The sequence below is a fragment of the Erythrolamprus reginae genome, chromosome 10, assembly GCF_031021105.1.
Source record: "Erythrolamprus reginae isolate rEryReg1 chromosome 10, rEryReg1.hap1, whole genome shotgun sequence".
In the NCBI taxonomy this organism is placed as follows: domain Eukaryota; kingdom Metazoa; phylum Chordata; class Lepidosauria; order Squamata; family Dipsadidae; genus Erythrolamprus; species Erythrolamprus reginae.
The window spans coordinates 46,688,128-46,698,692 of NC_091959.1; positions in this window are offsets into that span (position 1 = coordinate 46,688,128).

Below are 10,565 nucleotides of genomic sequence, written 5' to 3' on the forward strand. Positions count from 1 at the left end.
AGAACAGTGGGAAGATAAACAGGAAAATTAGACAACAAGAGAACCAGAATATGCATTCAAATTAAGCTCAGAGCTCACTTAAAAAGATGCTGAGAATTTTTTTGGGTCACCACTGGGAGAATCCAGTCACCCCACAAGCCCCTCTTCCCAGGGAGAAGATTTCAATTATATCACAGTTGAATTAGATCGACGATCTAATGAATGAAAACAGAAGAGAAACAGAGGAAACAGCCCTGAAATCTTCACCGAGTGGGATCCCAGTGGCGCAATAGGATGCCCAAAGGATGTTGAGACTCTAGAAAGAGTGCAGAGAAGAGCGACAAATATGATTTGAAGAATGGTTGCAGGAACTGGGCACGGCTAGTTGAATGACAAGAAGGACCAGGCCCTTCATGGCATCAGACCAGAATATCTCCGGGACCGCCTTCTGCAGCACGAATCCCAGCGACCGGTTAGATCCCACAGAGTTGGCCTTCTCCGGGTCCCGTAGACTAAACGATGTCGTTTGGCGGGTCCCAGGGAAAGAGCCTTCTCTGTGGTGGCCCCAACCCTCTGGAACCAACTCCCCCTGGAGATCAGAACTGCCCCCACCCTCCTTGCCTTTCGTAAAGTTCTTAAGACCCATCTCTGCCGTCAGGCATGGGGGAACTGAGACATCTCCCCCGGGCCTATACAGTTTATACATGGTATGTTTGTGTGTGTGTTTGCTTTTAATAATGGGTTTTTTAGTGTTTTTAAAATTATTAGATTTGTTCTTACGTTGTCTTTGTTATTGTTGTGAGCCGCCCCGAGTCTACAGAGAGGGGCGGCATACAAATCTAATAAATAAATAAAATAAATAAATAAATGATAGCACTCTTTCAGTATATCAGGGGTTGGAACAAAGAAGAAGGAGTCAACCTATTCTCCAAAGCACCTGAGGGTAGAACAGGAAGCAATGGGTGGAAACTAAAACAAGGAGAGAAGCAACGTAGAACTAGGGAGAAATTTCCTGACAGTGAGAATAATTAACCAGTGGAACAGCTTGCCACCAGAAGTTGTGAATGCTCCAACACTGGAGGTTTTTAAGTAGATGTTGGATAACCATTTGTCTGAAGTAGTGTAGGGTTTCCTGCCTAAGCAGGGGGGGTTGGACTAGAAGACCTCCAAGGTCCCTTCCAACTCCGTTATTGTCCACCTCCTCCTCATTATTATTATTGTTAAATATATAATATAATAATTGTTATTATTTTCCTTTTATGTACACTGAGAGCATCTGCACCCAAGACAAATTCCTTGTGTGTCCAATCACACTTGGCCAATAAAGAATTCTATTCTATTCTATTCTATTCAATTCTATTCTATTCTATTGTATCTTTTCTTTTATGTATTTGTATTTGTATTTATTAGATTTGTATGCCGCCCCTCTCCGAAGACTCGGGGCGGCTAACAACAATATAAAAAGACAATGTAAACAAATCTAATATTAAAAACAATCTAAAAAAACCCCAATTTAAGGAACCACTCATACATACAAGCATACCATGTATAAATTCTATAAGCCTAGGGGGAAGGGAAATTTCAATTCCCCCATGCCTGACGACAGAGGTGGGTTTTAAGGAGCTTGCGAAAGGCAAGGAGGGTGGGGGCAACTCTGATATCTGGGGGGAGCTGGTTCCAGAGGGTCGGGGCCACCACAGAGAAGGCTCTTCTCCTGGATCCCGCCAAATGACATTGCTTAGTCGACGGGACCGGAGAAGGCCAACTCTGTGAGACCTAACAGGTCACTGGGATTGTACACCGAGAGCATCTGTATCAAAGACAAATTCATTGTGTGTTCAATCACACTTGGCCAATAAAGAATTCTGTTCTAATCTATTCTGTCTATTAATATTATTCATATTATTATTATTATTATTTCTGAACAGACGACAATGCTGTCTCTGGATTCCCTCCGCCATTCACACAATCCCCTACCTCCCAGCTAATAAAAATTGCTGCTCACTTTGAATGCCAAGTTCTAAACCAGCAAACTGTGCAATAGTTGAATATCCCACGAAAATAGACTAACAATCCTGGGCCTTGAAAGCCTAGAACTACGGCGCCTAAAACACGATTTGAGTATTGCCCACAAGATCATATGCTGCAACGTCCTACCAGTCAATGACTACTTCAGCTTCAACCGCAACAACACAAGAGCACGCAACAGATTCAAACTTAATACGAACCGTGCCAAACTTGACTGTAAAAAATATGATTTCAACAATCGAGTTATCGAAGCGTGGAACTCATTGCCGGACTCAATAGTGTCAACCCCTAACCCCCAACACTTCTCCCTTAGACTCTCCACGATTGACCTCTCCAGGTTCCTAAGAGGCCAGTAAGGGGCGTACATAAGTGCACTGGTGTGCCTTTCGTCCCCTGTCCAATTGTCTTTCCTTTCTCTCACTTATCATATATATTTTCTTTCTTTCATATATCCTCTCCTCTAAGTTCATTTTCAGCCTCTTTTATATTATCACATGTCTATTTTTCTTCCTATGCATTTGTGTATTGGACAAATGAATAAATAAATAAATAAATATCCCACCTGGGAATGCTCTTCTTTCCAAACTTTTGGGAATCTCCCCATTTTGGCTTGCAATTTCCTTTTTGCAAGCCCCTTTGGGGAACAGATCGGCCGGGCCGGTTCCCTGCTAGCCCTCCCCCCAATACCACAAAAGGCTCTTTATGTGCCTCTTTATGTCCCTGTAATTCAGCCTCTTTTCAAGGCCTGTGGGTGGGTGGCCTGGTCCAGCCGGCTGGCGGGACGATCCCCCCCCCCCCCCCCAAACAGAGGACTTGGCTGGGAACAGGAGGTTAAAAGGTCTCTCTGCTTTGGAAGCAGCCACACAATTGTTGCTGGAATGCCAGGCTCAGCATCTGGAACGATGGAGGCCTGGACACAGCTGGGATGGACGAGAGCCAGCGGTTTGGAGGAGCGGAAGCAGTAATGGGGCTGCTTCCCCCATTGGGGGGGGGACACACAGTGAGGATAGTAAGTTTATGCACTATTTCATTTCATTTTCATTTATTCATTTATTCATTTGTCCAATACACAAATACATAGGAAGAAAAATAGACATGTAGTAATATATATACAGTAAGGGTAAAGTGAACTTAGAGGAGAGGATATATGAAAGAAAGAAAATATATAGGATAAGTGAGAGAAAGGAAAGACAATTGGACAGGGGACAATTTATTGAATACTAAACAATGCCGTCTGGCAGGACCCAGGGGAAGAGCCTTCTCTGTGGTGGCTCCGACCCTCTGGAACCAGCTCCCACCTGAGATTAGGATTGCCCCCACCCTCCTTGCCTTTCGCAAACTTCTTAAAACTCACCTCTGCCGTCAGGCATGGGGGAACTGAAACATCTCCCCCTTGCCCATGTTGTTTTGGTGTTAGATTGATTGTGTGCTTGGTTTTTTTAATATTCTGGGGTTGTTTTTTATGAATGTTTTTAGCTTAAATTGTAATTGGATTGGTGGGTATTGGATTTGTTATTATGTATTGTTTTTACCTTGTTGTGAGCCGCCCCAAGTTTGCGGAGAGGGGCGGCATATAAATCCAATAAATCTAATCTAATCTAATATTTGCAGTTCTATGTTAGCAAAAACTTCAGAAGAGAAGGATTTAGGGGTCGTGATTTCTGACAGTCTCAAAATGGGTGAGCAGTGTGGTCGGGCAGTAGGAAAAGCAAGTAGGATGCTTGGCTGCATAGCTAGAGGTATAACAAGCAGGAAGAGGGAGATTGTGATCCCGCTATATAGAGCGCTGGTGAGACCCCATTTGGAATAATACTGTGTCCAGTTCTGGAGACTTCACCTACAAAAAGATATGGACAAAATGGAACGGGTCCAAAGACGGGCTACAAGAATGGTGGAAGGTCTTAAGCATAAAACGTATCAGGAAAGACTCAATGAACTCCATCTGTCTAGTCTGGAGGACAGAAGGAAAAGGGGGGACATGATCGAAACATTTAAATATGTTAAAGGGTTAAATAAGGTTCAGGAGGGAAGTGTTTTTAATAGGAAAGTGAACACAAGAACAAGGGGACACAATCTGAAGTTAGTTGGGGGAAAGATCAAAAGCAACGTGAGAAAATATTATTTTACTGAAAGAGTAGTAGATCCTTGGAACAAACTTCCAGCAGAGGTGGGTGGTAAATCCACAGGAACTGAATTTAAACATGCCTGGGATAAACATAGATCCATTGTAAGATAAAATACAGGAAATAGTATAAGGGCAGACTAGATGGACCATGAGGTCTTTTTCTGCCGCCAGTCTTCTCTGTTTCTATGTATTTTTTATAGTCCTTCCTTCTCTAATACCTCAGTACAATCCTTAATTCCTTTTACAATAGGAAATAATTAAATAGTACGTTTTTACCCATAAATGCTTTAATCGTTTCAATCACTATCTAGAACTGAACTTTGATAGCAATGAAAGAAAATTGAGCTACTCGCCTAACCTGTTATTCTACAGAACCTTGTGGGTTCGGTACAAAACCATAAAAATGTGACTGTGCTCCTCAACAAATCGCCCATCTTCTTTTTGTCTCCTTTCGAGACAAAGGACAGTAATGGACAGTAGTGGGGGTAGAAAATTTATGCACTATTTATTGAATAGTTAATATTTTTTTTCATTTTCCTTCCTTCTGTAGTACCTTAGTATGATCCTTAATTCCTTTTAAAATAGGAAATAATTCAATAGTACGTTTTTACCCATAAACGCTTTAATCATTATCTAGAATTGAACTTTGATAGCAATTAAAAGAAAATTGAGCTACTTGCCTAACCTGTTATCCTACTGAACCTTGTGGGTTCGGCGCAAAACCTTCAAAGGTGACGGTGCTCCTCAACAAACAATGCTGTCTATCATTTGTCCCTTTTGTGGCTCTTCAAATAATGTGACTTAATCGACTGGGGAAAAAAGAAGTCCAAGCTCCTATTTGAAAACCTATCTTGGCCAATAAGCCACCTCCACCCCAGTCACATGACCTTTAAGACACTCCCAGTCGCATGAAAAAAGTTTTTAAAACTTTTTTAAATGTATTATTGTTAATTTAGATTCTAACTATTAGATTTGTCATTGTAGATTGTTTTTATCATTGCTGTGAGCCGCCCCGAGTCTACGCAGAGGGGTGGCATACAAATCTAATAAGTAATAATAATAATAATAATTATTATTATTATTATTATTATTATAATTATTATAATAATAATAATTATAATAATTATTGTCAAGCCCCCAGGAGGATGGGGGACGGTGTGAATCTCTGGAGGGAGCTTGTTCCAAAGGGCCAGGGCCACCACAGAGAAGGCTCTTCCCCTAAGGCCCCGCCAGGTGAAATTGTCTGGCCGACGGGACCTGGAGAAGGCCGACTCTGTGGGACCTGACCGGACGCTGAGATACACGAGGCAGAAGCCGGTCCCGTAAGTAATCTGGTCCTAAGCCATGTTGGGGTCATTTGGGGACTCGGCTGTGTGGTCCAGCTTTTGCTATGTCCACTCCAAAGGAAGCTAGGTGGTCAAGCCTGGCATCTCTGTGACCCCTCCGGGCTTGGGTCTATAATTATAGGCCCCCTCCTTCCTTCCTGCATCCGCAGGAAATGCACAATTTCCTTCTCCTGCCTGTAATAATCTGATTTTTACCCCCACCCACTCTGTTTTCACATGGAGCCTTGAACGGGAATGATCCTGACCCCCAGATACAGAGGCCAATCCTGGCTTAGTGTCGCAACTGATGTTGTCAGCAATGCCCTTGGATGGTTTTAACTCTGTTGGAGCAGGAAAGGGAAAAAATAAATAAATCCATCGGTAAAACAGCTTCTCGGAGTCTCCGAAAGACAGGGGCTGGCGGGCTAGCATGGAAAATAGCAATAGCTATAGCACTTAAGACTTATATACCGCTTCACAGTGCTTTCCAGCCTATCTAAGCAGTTTAGAGAGAGTAAGCAATTTGCCCCCCAACCATCTGGGTCTTCATTTGACCCAGCTCGGAGGGACGGAAGGCTGAGTCAACTTTGAGCCTGGTGAGAATTGAACTGCTGGCAGTGGGCAGAGTTAGGCTGCAATGCTGTATTCTAACCACTGTGACGGAGGGAAGGGAGGGAGGGAGGGAGGGAGGGAGGAATAGAATTTAGACTTATATACAGTGCCATACAGCCCTCTCTTCCTTTTTCTTTCTTTCTTTCTTTCACTCATTCTTTCCCTCTTCCTCCTTCCTTCCTTCCTTTCTCCCTCTCTCTCTCTCTGTCTCTAAATAGATATAGATGTAGATGATAGAGATAGAATTATATATATATATATATATATATATATATATATATATATATATATATATACACACATACATACATATATATATATATATACCGTAGAGAGAGAGAGAGAGAGAAAGAAAGAGGGAGGATATCTTCCTTCCTTCCTTCACTCATTCTCTCCCTCTTCCTCCTTCCTTTCTCTCTCTCGATAGATAGATAGATATAGACGTAGATGATAGAGTCAGATAGAGATAGAGTTAGATAGATAGAGTCTTTGGAGGGGCGGCATACAAATCTAATAAATAATAATAACAATAATAACATTATTATTATTATTATTATTATTACTATTATTTATATCTTCCTTCCTTCCTTCCTTCCTTTCCCTCTCTCTCTCAATCCCCCCCTCTTGATGTAGATGATAGATATACGTATAGTTAGTTAGAGATAGATAGATAGATAGATAGATAGATAGATAGAGAGAGAGAGAGAGAGAGAGAGAGAGAGAGAGAGAGAGAGAGAGAGAGAGAGAGATCTATATGTTCCTCCCTCCCTTCCTTCGCGGTCCCGCAGGCTGCATTCCCGCAACTGGCCTGGCACGTGTCGGGGTCCGACGGGTCGTCAGAACAGGGGTTTAGCGAGGCAGCCTGGCTCTCCAACCTGCCCAGCTGCAAAGAAATCCCCCCCCGGAGCGGAGCCTCCCCCTTCAGGAGCCTCCTAGCTTCGTGGCTCCCGCACCGGCGGGGAGGGGGGCGAGGGGAGGGGAGGGCGAGCGCGGCTCTTACCTGCGGGAGGCGAACTGGAGCCCCGCGCGTGGAGCCCAGGTGCCGCCGCCCGGCCGCGGGAGCAGGAGGAGCAGGCAGCAGAGCCGCGGTAACAGCGGGGCGCGCAGAGCCGGGCAGGGGGAGCCAGTCCCGGGGCCTCGGCCGGCAGCCTCCATGCCTGGCAGAGGAGGAGGAGGAGGAGGAGAGGTAGGGGAGGAAGAAGAGGAGGTCAACAAAGAGAGGAGAATGAGGAGGAAGGCAGAGGAGGAAAAGGGAGGGGGAGAGAGGAAGAGGAGGAGGAGCTGCAGGAAGAGGGCAGAGGAGGAAGAAACAGAACCTGCTCGGGGCTCAACCAGGGCTTCTCCCACAGGACCCCCGGCGGCGACTGTGGCTGCGAGCGAGTTCCACACCACCGCACCGCCCACCACCCGCTCCGTGAAAGGGGAGGGGCGGCCTCCAGCCCCGCCCGCCGGCTCAGGTCGACCATCCTGGGAGGCGTCCACGCGCCCCGGGGGGGGGGGGGGGGCTTTCCAGCCCTATTCATTTATTAGACTTGTATGCCGCCCTTCTCCGAAGCCTCGGGACGACTCCTCCGCCAGGCCTCCCGAGGGGGTTGGAGGTCTTGCCTTGGATGCGCCTCCCCGTTCGCGCAGCTTCCCTGCCCTGCGCCTCGACTGCTGCGCCCTTTCCTGGAGGGATCCTCAAGGGAGCTGCGTCCTCTAGGGCAATGTTTCCCAACCTTGGCCACTTGAAGATATCTGGACTTCAAGTCCCAGAATTCCCCAGCCAGCGCTGGCTGGGGAATTCTGGGAGTTGAAGTCCAGATATCTTCAAGTGGCCAAGGTTGGGAAACACTGCTCTAGCCAAGACCCAGAGCAGCCCCCAGCAGCTTCCTCAGCTCCCTTCCTCTGACCTCATCCTCAGTTTCCCTTTTCCTGTCTGTCTGTCTGTCTGTCTATCTATCTATATGTAGGTTTGTATCTATCTATCTATATTTATCTATCTATCTATCTATCTATCTATCTATCTATCTATCTATCTATCTATCTATCTATCTATCTATCTATCTATCTATCTATCTGTCTGCTGTCTGTATCTATCTATATCTACATATCTATATTTATCTATCTACCTACCTACCTACCAACCAAGAGCCCATCTGGATTACTGTGTTCAGTTCTGGAGACCTCACCTACAAAAAAACCATATTGAACAGGTCCAAAAATGGGCTACAAGAATGGTGGAAGGTCTTAAGCATAAAATGTATCAGGAAAGACTCAATGAACTCCATCTGTAGAGTCTCCCACAGGACCCCCGGCGGCGACTGTGGCTGCGAGCGAGTTCCACACCACCGCACCGCCCACCACCCGCTCCGTGAAAGGGGAGGGGCGGCCTCCAGCCCCGCCCGCCGTCTCAGGTCGACCACCCGCTCCGTGAAAGGGGAGGCCTCCAGCCCCACCCGTCGGCTCAGGAGGACAGAAGGAAAAGGGGGGGGGGCATGATCGAAACATTTAAATATGTTCAAGGGTTAAATAAGGTCCAGGAGGGAAGTGTTTTTAATAGGAAAGTGAACCCAAGAACAAGAGGGCACAATCTGAGGTTAGTTGGGGGAAAGATCAGAAGTAACGTGAGAAAATATTATTTGGCTGAGAGTAGTAGATATTTGGAACAAACATCCAGCAAACGTGGTTGGTCAACCCACAGTCACTGAATGTAAACATGCTTGGGATAAACATATATCCACCCTAAGATAAAATACAGGAAATAGTATAAGGGCAGACTAGATGGACAAGGAGGTCCTTTCCTGCTGTCAATCTTCTGTTTCTAAGTAGCCTGCAGTACATGTACTGCATTCTAACTACTGTGCCACCATGGTTTGATTATTTCAATCCATCAGTTACAAGCAGCCCTCCAGGAAACGGGCAGGATTAAATCTACCCCCCCCCCTTACCCAAATTTATGGCAACCCACCTGGATTTTGAACTATAAGCATCGCCCCCTAGTGGTCCAAGGTGGGTGGGCATCCTAGGAGAGAGCGCTGCCAGAAACTCCAGAAAAGAACTTTTCCAGCTTAGTATTGAAAACCATCAGGTTTTTAGCAAGGGAATCATAATAAAGTATTTAATAAAAATAATGCCAGGCTTCTTCTGATTCTGCTGAGGAGAAGGATTACTGCGTGGTCCTTGGTGCTCTCCGAGTTTGTTTATTTGCAGAGTTTCATAGTCCAAATGGCGCCTCTATGTGGGCTGAGGCAAGCAGGGCTCCCTTGGGTCCCATTTGTTGGGGGTCAAGGGAAAGTCTTGCCTTCTCTTTCTGCTCAAGATCCCCATGGACAATTGGTGGGCCACTGTGGGACACAGAACGCTGGATTCTATGGGCTTTGGCCCCATTCAGAATGGCTCTTCTTAGGTTATGTTCCTTCCTTCCTTCCTCTTCCAAGTGCCGCCTCTATGTGGGTTGAGGCAGGCAGGGTTCCCTTGGGTCCCATTTGTTGGGGGTCAAGGGAAAGGGAGGGTCTTGCCTTCTCTTTCTGCTCAAGATCCCCACGGACAATTGGTGGGCCACTGTGGGACACATAACGCTGGATTCTATGGGCTTTGGCCCCATTCAGAATGGCTCTTCTTAGGTTATGTTCCTTCCTTCCTTCCTCTTCCAAGTGCCGCCTCTATGTGGGTTGAGGCAGGCAGGGTTCCCTTGGGTCCCATTTGTTGGGGGTCAAGGGAAAGGAAGGGGTTTGCCTTCTCTTTCTGCTCAAGATTCCCATGGACAATTAATGGGCCACTGAGTGACACAGAACGCTGGACTCTATGGGCTTCGGCCCGATTCAGCCTGGCTCTTCTTATGTAACTGCTCCTACGTGAAAGAAGAACTCTGCTACTGGTATTGTAAATACTCATCATCGGTTCTTCTTGTCTATATAGAAGTTGCTGATTTAAATCCATCCTGCTGCATCAAGTTTGCCTGTGTGTGCTCTCTGGGTTTAATTTTCTGCAAGTGTTCGGAAACTTCAGATCGTGCAGAATGCAGCTGCGAGAGCAATCATGGGCTTTCCCAAATATGCCCATGTTACACCAACACTCCACAGTCTGCATTGGTTGCCGATCAGTTTCCGGTCACAATTCAAAGTGTTGGCTATGACCTATAAAGCCCTTCAAGGCATCGGACCAGATTATCTCAGGGACCGCCTTCTGCTGCACGAATGCCAGCGACCAGTTAGGTCCCATAGAGTTGGCCTTCTCCGGGTCCCATCAACCAAACAATGCCGTTTGGCAGGACCCAGGGGAAGAGCCTTCTCTGTGGCGGCCCCGGCCCTCTGGAACCAACTCCCCCCAGAGATTAGAATTGCCCCCACCCTCCTTGCCTTTCGTAAGCTCCTTAAAACCCACCTCTGCCGCCAGGCATGGGGGAATTGAGATACACTTTCCCCTTAGGCCTTTACAATTTTATGCATGGTATGTCTGTATGTCTGTTTGGTTCCTATAATAATGGGTTAACTGTTTTTAGTATTGGATTATTG